The following is a 10881-nucleotide window of genomic DNA, read 5'->3' as shown; positions in this document are numbered from 1 at the left end:
CATCACCTCCAGCACAGCCCTTGGTACCATTGCCCTCCTCATAGGGTCTGGGCATATAGTAAAGCCAGTAGTCACTCCAGAGGGGCAAAAGCCACACCAGTACTAAAGTAACATGGACTAAACCTGGCAGGATCAGCTCTACTGAGCACTGAGGCAGGATCAGCCCAAACCAAGCCTGGTTTACGCTTATGGAGCCATTCAGCATCCCACAGCCTCAGCCCTGCCGTGTGCGGTTGCTGCCAAATCAATATCTGCGTCTTACTGGTAAATAATTGTGTCAGTGGGATGTTAATGGTGCACAGTGCTCGTGGTGTCAAGTCAAGGCTTTTTTTGACGGAGCAAAGTCATTCATTTTCCTCCCCCTTTCCCCCACAAGCCATCCCAAATGCACAAAATGGGCTCCAGACCCACCTCCTACAAGGAAATGAGAACCAGCCCCGGAGGATCACCCAGCAAGAAGCCTCTGTTCAGAGATCTGACGCCTCTTCAAAGACAGAGGAGCAAATGTGCTCCTACCTCCGCTGATTTATGAAGAACGTCTGCGTCACCGATGCAGGGAAACGCTTAAACGCTACCAGAGGGGAGAGGAATCGAGCACTCGCTGTCTGTGTTTTGGGGGTTGCACTCAGTAACCCCTCTATTATAGTTTGTTTTCATACAATTAGAACTACATTGCATTTTGAAACGGAACAACCAACCTCGTGACTGCTGGGTTTCATGCTCACTAACAGGACACACCAGCGTGTCACCGCTGGGACCGGCCGATGGCAGCCAGGATGTGCCAAAAGAGGCTCCCGAATTGCATGTGGCAGCAGCCAGCCTGGGGCCGTGTCCCCATGTGCAATGGGATGCAGGGAAAGCAGGTGGCTGGTGGGAAACAGCCAGGATCACCTCGGCTGGAGGCAGGAGCAAAGCCAGAGCCATGGGCACCCCAGGAAAGGCAAGGAGAAGGCTCGATGAAGTGAGGGGCACAGCCCTGGAGTGTTGTCTGAAGCTGTTGTTTCTTTCCTTCCTCCCGTTCTGTGTTGAAAAACTCGGGGTGTAAATTGTTCTAAGTTATCTCTGTTTGGTTTTAATTTCTGCTGGTGCCCCAGAGTTATTTATGCCCTTGAAATATAGCACTAGGAATGTGTATAGCGTTGCAGTCATGAAATACAGCCCGCTGCCTATAGTATTTATTGATCAGTGTAGTAAATAACTCCAACAAGCACAACTCATCCAAGCGAGCAGAGGACACTGCTGGAGGCTGCCCATCTGCCAGGGCCCAACACACGTCCTCCCTTCCAGGGCTGGCAGGATTGCACCAGCAGCACAGGCTGACAGAGCTACTCCTCAAGTGCTCTTTGTCATCCCAAACGAAGCCAAGAGAGCCAGTGCAGCTCTCGGCTGGCACAAGGCTCTCAGCCAGGGTGGTCAGCACTGCAGGGACATCCCTGGGGACATGGGATGCTCCCTCTTCATGCCAGAAGGGCAGTGACAGACAAAAAGCAACTGCTTGACTGCATCCAAGCTGGAGAAGAGGCACCAAGGGACACGCAGCCACCCAGGGAGCTGGATCCCCCCAGCACCCTCAGCACCATGCACTCCGGGAGAGCCAGGAGGCCACCCCTAGAAACAAAAGCTCTCTGCAAGGGTATTTTGTTGGTTTGATTTGACCATGCTTGGAGAGAAGAGGAAGGCAGCACATAACAGCCCTGTGTACAAGCAGTTGCTTGATTAACATAGTTAATGTCTGTGAAATTTATTCAGTGTCTGAATTCTTGCACTTCTTCCAGGGAAAAGGCACCAGGGGACTCTGATAATGCTGTCCATGCAGAACTCGGTCTCTCAGCTGTCCCAACTATTTCATAGAATCAGAGAACGGTTTGGGTTGGAAGAGACATTAAAGATCATCCAGTTCCAACCCCAATTTCCCTGGAAGCCCTGCCTGTCCTGCAGCAAGAAGAGAGACCAGGAAAGCCAAGCACAAGGCTGGGTAGATTTAGTGTTGCTACACTGGGAGTCATTTTTCTTAGCTCAAAGGTGAACCGACACCATCCTCAAGGACAGGAGCTTAACAAGCAAAGTATGAAGATCTGAACCAGATCTTGACCTGGTCTAAATCACACAGCTGCACTGAAGGCTGATTTATGCCAGCAAGAAGCCAGTCTCTTAGGCTTAAATTCATGCCCAGCTCCTACAGCCACCAGCATTGCTGGAGCTGCCTGTTCACACCAGGCAGAGCTCAACCCACTGACACCAGCTCTCCCAGCACAGGGCCATGATGTGACACCAACACTCGGACTCCATGGGACACTCGCACCAAGACATTGTACCACTGACCTCAGCAAGCAGCTTTAAGAGCCTGAGGGTAAAATAAAGACCCTCAGAAGGGGACGTGCTGCAGCAGACCCTCCTCTGGGTTCCACAGGGCTGCCCATCACCACAGGATGCCGAGCATCCGAAACACAGCCTGGTTTCCGGAGGAACATTCAGCACCATGTAGTACATATGGGATTGTTCCAACGGGCCCTCGTAGGCAGCTCCTCTTGGCTTTGCTGCAGAAACATCACTTCCCAGAGAAGATAATCTTGCATCAAACTCGTGTCTCAGCTATGGAGCCTGTCTTGGAGAAGATCCCAAATACCAGGGACTGGAGCAGGTTACAAGGGAACTGAGTTATGCAAACCTGTGGATCAGGAGTGGATTCTGTGCCTGGGTCCTCTTGTGCTGCCTGCCTGGGTGACGCTGCACATGCAGCATCCCCACAGCCTCTGCTAACACAGGACCCCTGCACCTTGCAGCATCCCCACTTGGATGCGTGACAGGCCTGTTGCAGTCCCATCTCCAGTGGTGCTGGAGCTCTGGCCCTGCTGATCCCAGTTCATCTCAGGGCAGCGTTTCTGAGCGGGGTGGAACACGCAGCACAAAAGGGCGCTTTCACCAGCTCTGCTCACTTGTACCCTGGGGCGAGTGCGATGCCCTGACGCCTCTCACCAGGGCGCAACGCCTTCCAGTTTAGCTGGTCACTGGCCCAGAGAGGGTGGGCACAGCATGAGACACCCTGGAGACCAAGGCAGCATGAGATGTGGGATAGCTCTGCCTCCAGCCAAGCCCCTGCTTTGCCCTGCTGCCTGCACACACCGGGGCCATTTGCCTTCTCGGGCTCCCCCTAAGTCCCCTCTTGCTCCACAGAAATAGAGAGAGAGATGGCAGCATATACCCACTGATCCCCAAACACTGCCCTCAAGCCTGGCACCTTCTCCTTTCCACCACCAAGGAACCTTCCACAGCCCCAGAGAGCCACAACATCTTCCACCTCCTGCACAATACCTCAACTCACTCCCAGGGCTGAACACAAAGTCCCCACTGCCAGAGACAGCCCCATGCACCCAGCATCAGTGGTGTGGAGGTGACCAGCACCCACCATTCTCCCCATCATCCCAAACCCCACAGATACTAAGCAGAGCCACTTCACCTTGGCCTGCTCCCTGCGTAGGAGCTGGTTGCCAAGCTCAGGCTTGGATCTAGCGACAGACTTTTGTGCTTTGGCTCACGGAGCCTGAAAACAAGAGCTTTAATCATTGCTCGCTTTTATGCACCGAGAGCCAAAATTGTCTTGTTAAATACAGTAAGTGATCAGTGCTCGCAGTAAAGAACATTTCAATGAGTGCTTGTGTGGGTAATTATTTCAGGCTTGCCTCTCTTCCCTCTTGAGAAAAATTACGGAATGTGGAAATTATTTCAAAGCCTCTCTGGACCTGGGATGGTTTCTGCCAGTTACAGGCGCTCGCTCTGGGCAGTGCTGCAGCCTGTGGCTGTACATCACCCTGCTCACCAACAGTGCCAGCGCCTCGCAGGCTGCAGCGGGATCACATCCTCCTCAAGCAGGTACACAAACAGCCCTTAGCTCAGGCAGGGCTGAACGGAGCCAGGCTGAGAGAGCTGGGCTGGGGCAGCTGGAGAAGAGAAGGCTCCTGAAGGGGACACCTTAGAGCAGCTCCAGTGCCTAAAGTGGCTCCAGAAAACCTGGAGAGGGGCTTTGGACAAGGGATGGAGGGACAGGACAAGGGGAATGGCTTTAACCTGCCAGAGGGGAGACTGAGATGAGCTCTGAGGCAGAAGCTCTTCCCTGCGAGGGTGCTGAGGCGCTGGCACAGGGTGCCCAGAGAAGCTGTGGCTGCCCCATCCCTGGCAGTGTTCAAGGCCAGGTTGGACACAGGGGCTTGGAGCAACCTGCTCTAGTGGAAGGTGTCCCTGCCCGGGGCAGGGGTTGGAGCTGGAGGAGCTTTAAGGCCCCTTCCAGCCCAAACCATTCCATGATTCTATGAAGAGGTGCAAGGATGGGGAGCCCCCTGCACTCAGAGAGAGCAGAAATGAGCTCCAGAGTGAAGGTGTTTGCCCACCAGCCAGCTGGGCACGTAAACCTGCGCAGAGGTGTTTGTGCTGAAACTACCCAGGGACTTGTTCTGCCTTTTAAAGCTTCATCTGCTCACCCAAATTCTCCCGAGCTTTTCCCTCCTCCTTCCTATGCACCACCACCAACACTGCCCTGTACAAAATCCTCTTGGAGGTGAGAGCAGAGATTCCCACTGTGCTGGGATGTGCTGCCCCTGCTTCACTGGGAGATTTATTAGTGTAATGAGGGGGAGGAAAGCACCCCATGAATCACCAGCACACCGGGATGTTGTGGTGCTCCGTAAATAATCCAGGGACCCGACATTAGCAGGGCTTAAGCTCTCTCATTAAGTTCAAGCTCTGATAGCAGGGATGGGGATGTGGGCTGGGGGTGCCGCATGTCCCATCCGTGCCGAAACTGCCTGCAAGGGCAGGCGATGTGTTCGCAGACGGAGGTTATTCCCTGTGAATCACCAGCACACCGGGATGTTGTGGTGCTCCGTAAATAATCCAGGGACCCGACATTAGCAGGGCTTAAGCTCTCTCATTAAGTTCAAGCTCTGATAGCAGGGATGGGGATGTGGGCTGGGGGTGCCGCATGTCCCATCCGTGCCGAAACTGCCTGCAAGGGCAGGCGATGTGTTCGCAGACGGAGGTTATTCCCTGTGTTCCTGCTCCCCCATGGATGGGCTTTCCCAGCGTTTCCAGGCTCAGCGGAAATCCGTGGGTGACAAACCCTGCTGCGGAGCGTGCTGTGTGTGGAGCTGCCCGTGTTTAAAAGCCAGTTTTGTGTGTTTCTCTCTAACCTTAACCCTTTCTCTAGACATGAGTGCAAACTGATGTCCCTGTCCGGGGTTTGTCTCCTCCTCCTGCTGAGGTTTCAGCCACCAGCTGCGTTTGCAGAGGAGGAGATGATATAAACCTGGCTGCGAGGGGGCTGAGGGCATTTTGCTCACAGGGAAATATCCCCCTTTTCCACCGAAATAACCCCCTTTTCCAGAAAGACATTCCCTGGCCACTGGAACAGGCACTATCACTGCAGTCTGCTCTCTTGGTCCCTCCAGAGCTGGGCTGAGTGACTGCATGGCCGAGCATCCTCCTCCTCCTATTCCTCCGCACATCCTGGCCCCACCATATCAACTCCAATGACACGGTTCGTGCTGGGGCTCCCTCTGCTTCCACAGCTCTCTTATCTTTGGAAAGAATCATAATAAAAGCTAAAAGGCAAATTTAACAGTGTAATATTAGAGAGGGCTGGAAGAGAAGTGCTGGGAGGAAAAGGCTCCTGTCCGGGGCTGGGACACAGCTCAGGGTCCCAAGCACGCACGGATCCATGGCTGCAGCCAGGGATGCAGAAGTGGGGAAAGAACATTAAACCAACATTTTCTGGGCTTGGCTGATGGGTGCCCATGTGCTGTGCTCAGGCAGGGAGAGGACAGGCTTACACAGCCTGGCCCAGAAGAGGCTCCTGTTGCCTTTAGGACAGGTATTGGGTTTATTTCATACAATCTGGTTTGGGCTGGAAGGGGCCTTAAAGCTCCTCCAGCTCCAACCCCTGCCCCGGGCAGGGACACCTTCCACTAGAGCAGGTTGCTCCAAGCCCCTGTGTCCAACCTGGCCTTGAACACTGCCAGGGATGGGGCAGCCACAGCTCCTCTGGGCACCCTGTGCCAGCACCTCAGCACCCTCACAGGGAAGAGCTTCTGCCCAAGAGCTCATCTCAGTCTCCCCTCTGGCAGGTTCAAGCCATTCCCCTTGTCCTGTCCCTCCATCCCTTGTCCAAAGCCCCTCTCCAGGTTTCCTGCAGCCCCTTTAGGTATTGGGGGCTGCTCTAAGGTCTCCCCTGTGCCTTCTCTTCTCTGCCCCACTCTTCGGAAGGCGTGGGGGGACCCATCACCCGCGCACGGGGCTGACAGGAAGGGAGTCATTCCTGAGGAGCATTGCTTCTAAACCACTCCAATATGGCAAGGCAATGTTAACCAGCTGGGAAAACGCTTTAAAAGACCCTTAATTAAAGGCTGGCTGTTGCACAAGCTCCTTTCCCATCCCCACCAGAAGAGTTTCCCAGTTTCCCGGCCCCTCTCCCGCTGCCCTCCATCCCTCACACTTTCTTTCCCGCTGGCATCTGCCAGCAGCATGCTGTGGCTGCTGCGGGGTGTCCCTGCAGCAATCATCCCCTGCTGGTACGTGGAAGTTTGCACTCAGAGCAAAAGAGGGGGAAAAAAGTGGATAATGCTCTCCCTGCTGACTTCCAGGCAAGGCTGGAGGCTGCAGCTGCCTGTGTGGATGGTGGCAATGGGGCAAAACATCATCTGGTCCTGGTCTAAACCATTCCTCACCAGCCACAGTGAATTGGGGCTGAATCAGGCCCTCCAGCACCATTGCTCACCTCTGCTGTTGGCCCTCATGTAATGAGCTGTGGTATCCCTCAGTGCCCAGCCACAATCCAGCCCCAAAGCCTCCATCCATCCATCCATCCCCCCCTTCCTCCTCCTCCTGCCTGCTTTGTGTGTCCATGCCCCCCAGGGAAGGAGCAGTGGTGGCAGTGCCCCATCCCACGTCTCCTCCTACCCCATACCCATGGCAGGCAATAGGGGGTACATGATTAAGGTCTGGGGCTCACCTCCTGCCAGGGGAAAGCTTGCCAGAAAGGCCCCAATTTCTTCCCTCTATTGATATAAAGTGATTAATCATGGGAGGCAGAGTTGCTGTTTCTAATCAAAGGAAACTAAAATCAGAGCTCTTGCCTCAGCCAAGGGAAGTGCTGAGCCTGTGCGAGGGTGCACAGCCCATGGGGCAGCTCTGCAGGCTTGTGCTGCTCCAAGCCAGGATCCAGCCCCCTCACACAACCATAATCACTACTCTTGGAGTGGGGAAAAAGGATGCTGCAAGCAAAGGGGACGTTCTTCTTCCTGACCGTGTCTGTCACAGCACCTCTGTGAGCCCATGCAGGATGGGGACAACCCCCAGCACCCAGAATGGGTGACCAGAGTGTTCCTAACCATCCCTACAGCACAGGAGGATGCTGAGACTGGCACCCGTCCTCCTCCAGAAACCACATGTGCTTGAAAGCACAGGCAAGATGGAAAACCTGAACAGAGAAGCACCTTGCGTTTCCAAAACGGGTCAAAGAATACTTCTTTTTGTGCCAAGAAACGCAAGTAAACTTGGCAGAGCTGGTTTCCTCCCAGCAGCCACATCACTTACATGTCTTTCACATCTGCTTAAGGGAGTCATAGGGTTTGAAGGCAGCAGGGAGGAACCCTGCAGTGGGGACCCTCCGAGACACCCTTGCAGTGGGGACGTGCCAGCAGCACGCCCCATCCCGGTTCAGACAGGTATTTATCCCAGCAGGATGCTCACAAATAACTCATTTGGTTCATTATTTCAGTGAGTAATTACTGTTTCCCCAAGAGCACCCTGCTGCTGCTCACAGGCTTCCAGAGCACACAGGCTGAGCTCATCTCACCCCAACCAGGGAACAACCTCACCCACCATCAGGGCGCAGGTTGTACCACAGCAGCCCAGCTTGCTCCTGCATTAGACACAAGCACCATGCACATTAATGTAACGTGCCCCAGAGCTGCCTGCACCTGATGGTGGTTATTTGTGCCCACATGTGGGATCCAGCCCATGCTCTACATGACTTGGAAGCCACCACCGGGCACGTGGTTGCGATTACAGCAGTCTCTCCCTCAGCGTGGGCATTTTCTTGTCTATTGGGGAATATGGCAGTTATTTTGTGTATGGAGATGGGAACCAGAGCAGAAGCCAGTGGAGTTAGTGCTGCTCAAGGGCTGCACATGGTGCCAAAGGCTTGGTGGGAAGGCAGGACACTGTGAGGAGACACTCACATCCCTCCCAGGGGCTCCCTCTCTGTGCTGGCTGGGAGCTAAGGCCACACAGGGCACCCTGAAGCAGGAAGCAGCGTGGCTCTGGGCACCCTCAAGCACCGGATAAGCAGGGATTTGCAGGTTATCCCTGGGAAACACAGCCATGTCCTGCAGGGCCACCATCACACACCAGAGAAGCACCAGTTACCCTGGGGAGAAGCGTTTCTGCACCATGGGACAAAGCTCCTCTTGGACACTCTAAGCCCTAACACCAGAAGCCTTGAGGTGCTCCAGCACCCACAGACACTCTCAGAGCACCACTGCACACAACCACACTGCTCCATCCCAAACTGGCCCCATAGCCCCCCCAAAGGATGCCCAACACCCCCAGCAGTACCTCCACATCCCCTTACCAGCCAGCTCCTGCTCCCCAAGCCAGGGCAGCCCTCAACAGCCAGAACAGGTCCTCCAGGAAGGATTCAACCTCCCATCTCCATGCATTTATAGCCTGCAGCTGCCCCACACACTCCAGCAGCACGAGCCCCACCTGAGGACAGGGCAGAGGGCAGGGAATGGGGATGGATGGGGTGTTTCCAGGGCAAACTTGACTTCCTCTGGTTATAAAACATTCCCAAACAGTTTAAGATGAAAAGTGTGACTGCAAATCAGTCCTACTGCTCTCCTGCAGACCTAAACAGAGGGAGCAGAGGTTTAATGTCTTCCTTTTGGACCTTTATTTTTTTCCCTATGTTTGTTCTTCCCCTTCTGTCCTAAATTTGGTATAAAAGAAAAAGGAGTAAATAAAAACTCTGGAAAGCTCTTGCAACCCTGCTTTTCCTGGCTTATGGAGAGGGAGGCCCAGGAACCACAAGGCTTTGGATAGCTGGATTCTCAAAACATGAACGGGGTTAGAAATGGAAACTTTGGTGAACTGAGACGGGGATGAAAACTTCATTCCACACTTGGCAGCAACGCTGGGTCTCCATCATCTTCTTGCTCAGGCACTTCCCCCATGTATCCTGGTGCCCCAAAAGCATCTTGCCATTGTCCTCTGGGCAAGCAGAAGTGGGCACACTCGTGCCCAGACTCTTGGGAGCTCCTTTAGAATCACTTCCCCAGGGAAGCACCAGTGGATGGGGAGCAGGGAGATGTTGGGTGCTCACCTGAGTTTTAAGTACATTCTCCAAGCCGCCTCAGGGTAAATATCACCTTCTGGGTTTGGGGATTCTTATCAATCTGAGACAGATACAATGAGAAAGCCCTAAAAGCATCCATATGGGACTGTGTCCCCTCCCCAGCAGTAGCAGGCACAGAGAAGACATCTCAGCATCATCTTTGGAGAACTTCATTTCCTTGTGCAGAAAGTCACAGGGTGATGCCTGTCCCTGAGCCTCTGGAGGTGTTTCAGACCAATTCTGTCCCTACAACACCTCCCGTGCAGGGACCACAGAGCACTAGGGTGAGACCCCCAAATCCTGCCCACACCCAGCAGCAGCAGCCCCAAAGCCAGGGTCCATGGGCTGACACTGATGATTACAACAGCCACTGCAAAGGGGGGTTCAGCTTAGATTTCCCTATGAGGCCACTGCTTGTCATCAGGGAAGGAGCTCCCAAATATACTCCATCAAGGAACCCACAATAAGGAGATGGAATTTCTTTCCCCAGTGGTCCTTGCCTCCCGATGAGATGGCACAAGAGCCGTGTTGTGCCTCCACTGACACCTTCAGTACATCAACTGCTGATTTTTCCTAAATCTAGGGGGTTTATTAGGTGGAAGAGGCAGCAATGGCAACGGTGGCTTCTGCTCTCCATAGCCATGAGAAACACATGAGGCACTAGCATACGATGGGATCCCCACTGGCCTGGTGAAGGGAACCCTCCTGACCCTGAGGAATGAAGCATCATAGCAGAGAACTGCTCAGTGAGCTTCAAACCATCACTGCTCAAGCAGTGCTCACCCTTCCTTTGGTTGGAAGCAAACCGCTCCTCTGGGACTCTTGAAAGCAACAGAAACAACCCAAATCTCTGCCATGGTGGGCATAAGGACACATCCCTGTGCTTGTACTCAGAGGAAGAGCCTGGAGATTTCATCTTCTTCCTTCCTACCCCAAGCTGCTTTTATTGTCTTGATCTAATGAAGTGCAGACTTCACCTGGACAGACCCATAAGTGGCTCCTCTCGGAGGCAATGAATACAAATACTTGACCTCATGAGCTGCGGGGCAGCAATTAGTTTAAGCAGGGGGTTTGTGTAACACTTCAAAAGTCTTAATCCGTGCGGTCAGCCCCGGCACCGTATTTGCCAGAACCTATTGAGTAGTCTTAATGAGTCTGCAAAGCAAGCTTTCAATACATTTTGGGTCGCTTCAGATGCTTTAAATGGCATAGTCTATATGGTATTGTGCAGCTTTAGAAAGGCCCGGGCTTTAAAAAAGTATGGGTCCCTTTCACAGGGCAGACAGAAACCATCTTTAGAGCCGGGACCCTTAACGTTTTGCATATCAATATGGCTGGGGCTGAATGCAGTCACTCAGCTGAGAAATAGGATCACTATCAGCGCTTCCAGGCTTTCACAGGCACTTGGGAAACTTTAAAGCCCTTCGTGGAGAATAATTTGGTCGAATGTCGTGGCTGGAAACAAAACCTAAACAAGCGGAGCGCAGTCCATCATG

The sequence above is a fragment of the Nestor notabilis genome, unplaced genomic scaffold, assembly GCF_000696875.1.
Source record: "Nestor notabilis isolate BGI_N333 unplaced genomic scaffold, ASM69687v1 scaffold6575, whole genome shotgun sequence".
NCBI classification, from domain to species: domain Eukaryota; kingdom Metazoa; phylum Chordata; class Aves; order Psittaciformes; family Psittacidae; genus Nestor; species Nestor notabilis.
Note: the sequence above shows the minus strand (reverse complement) of the source record.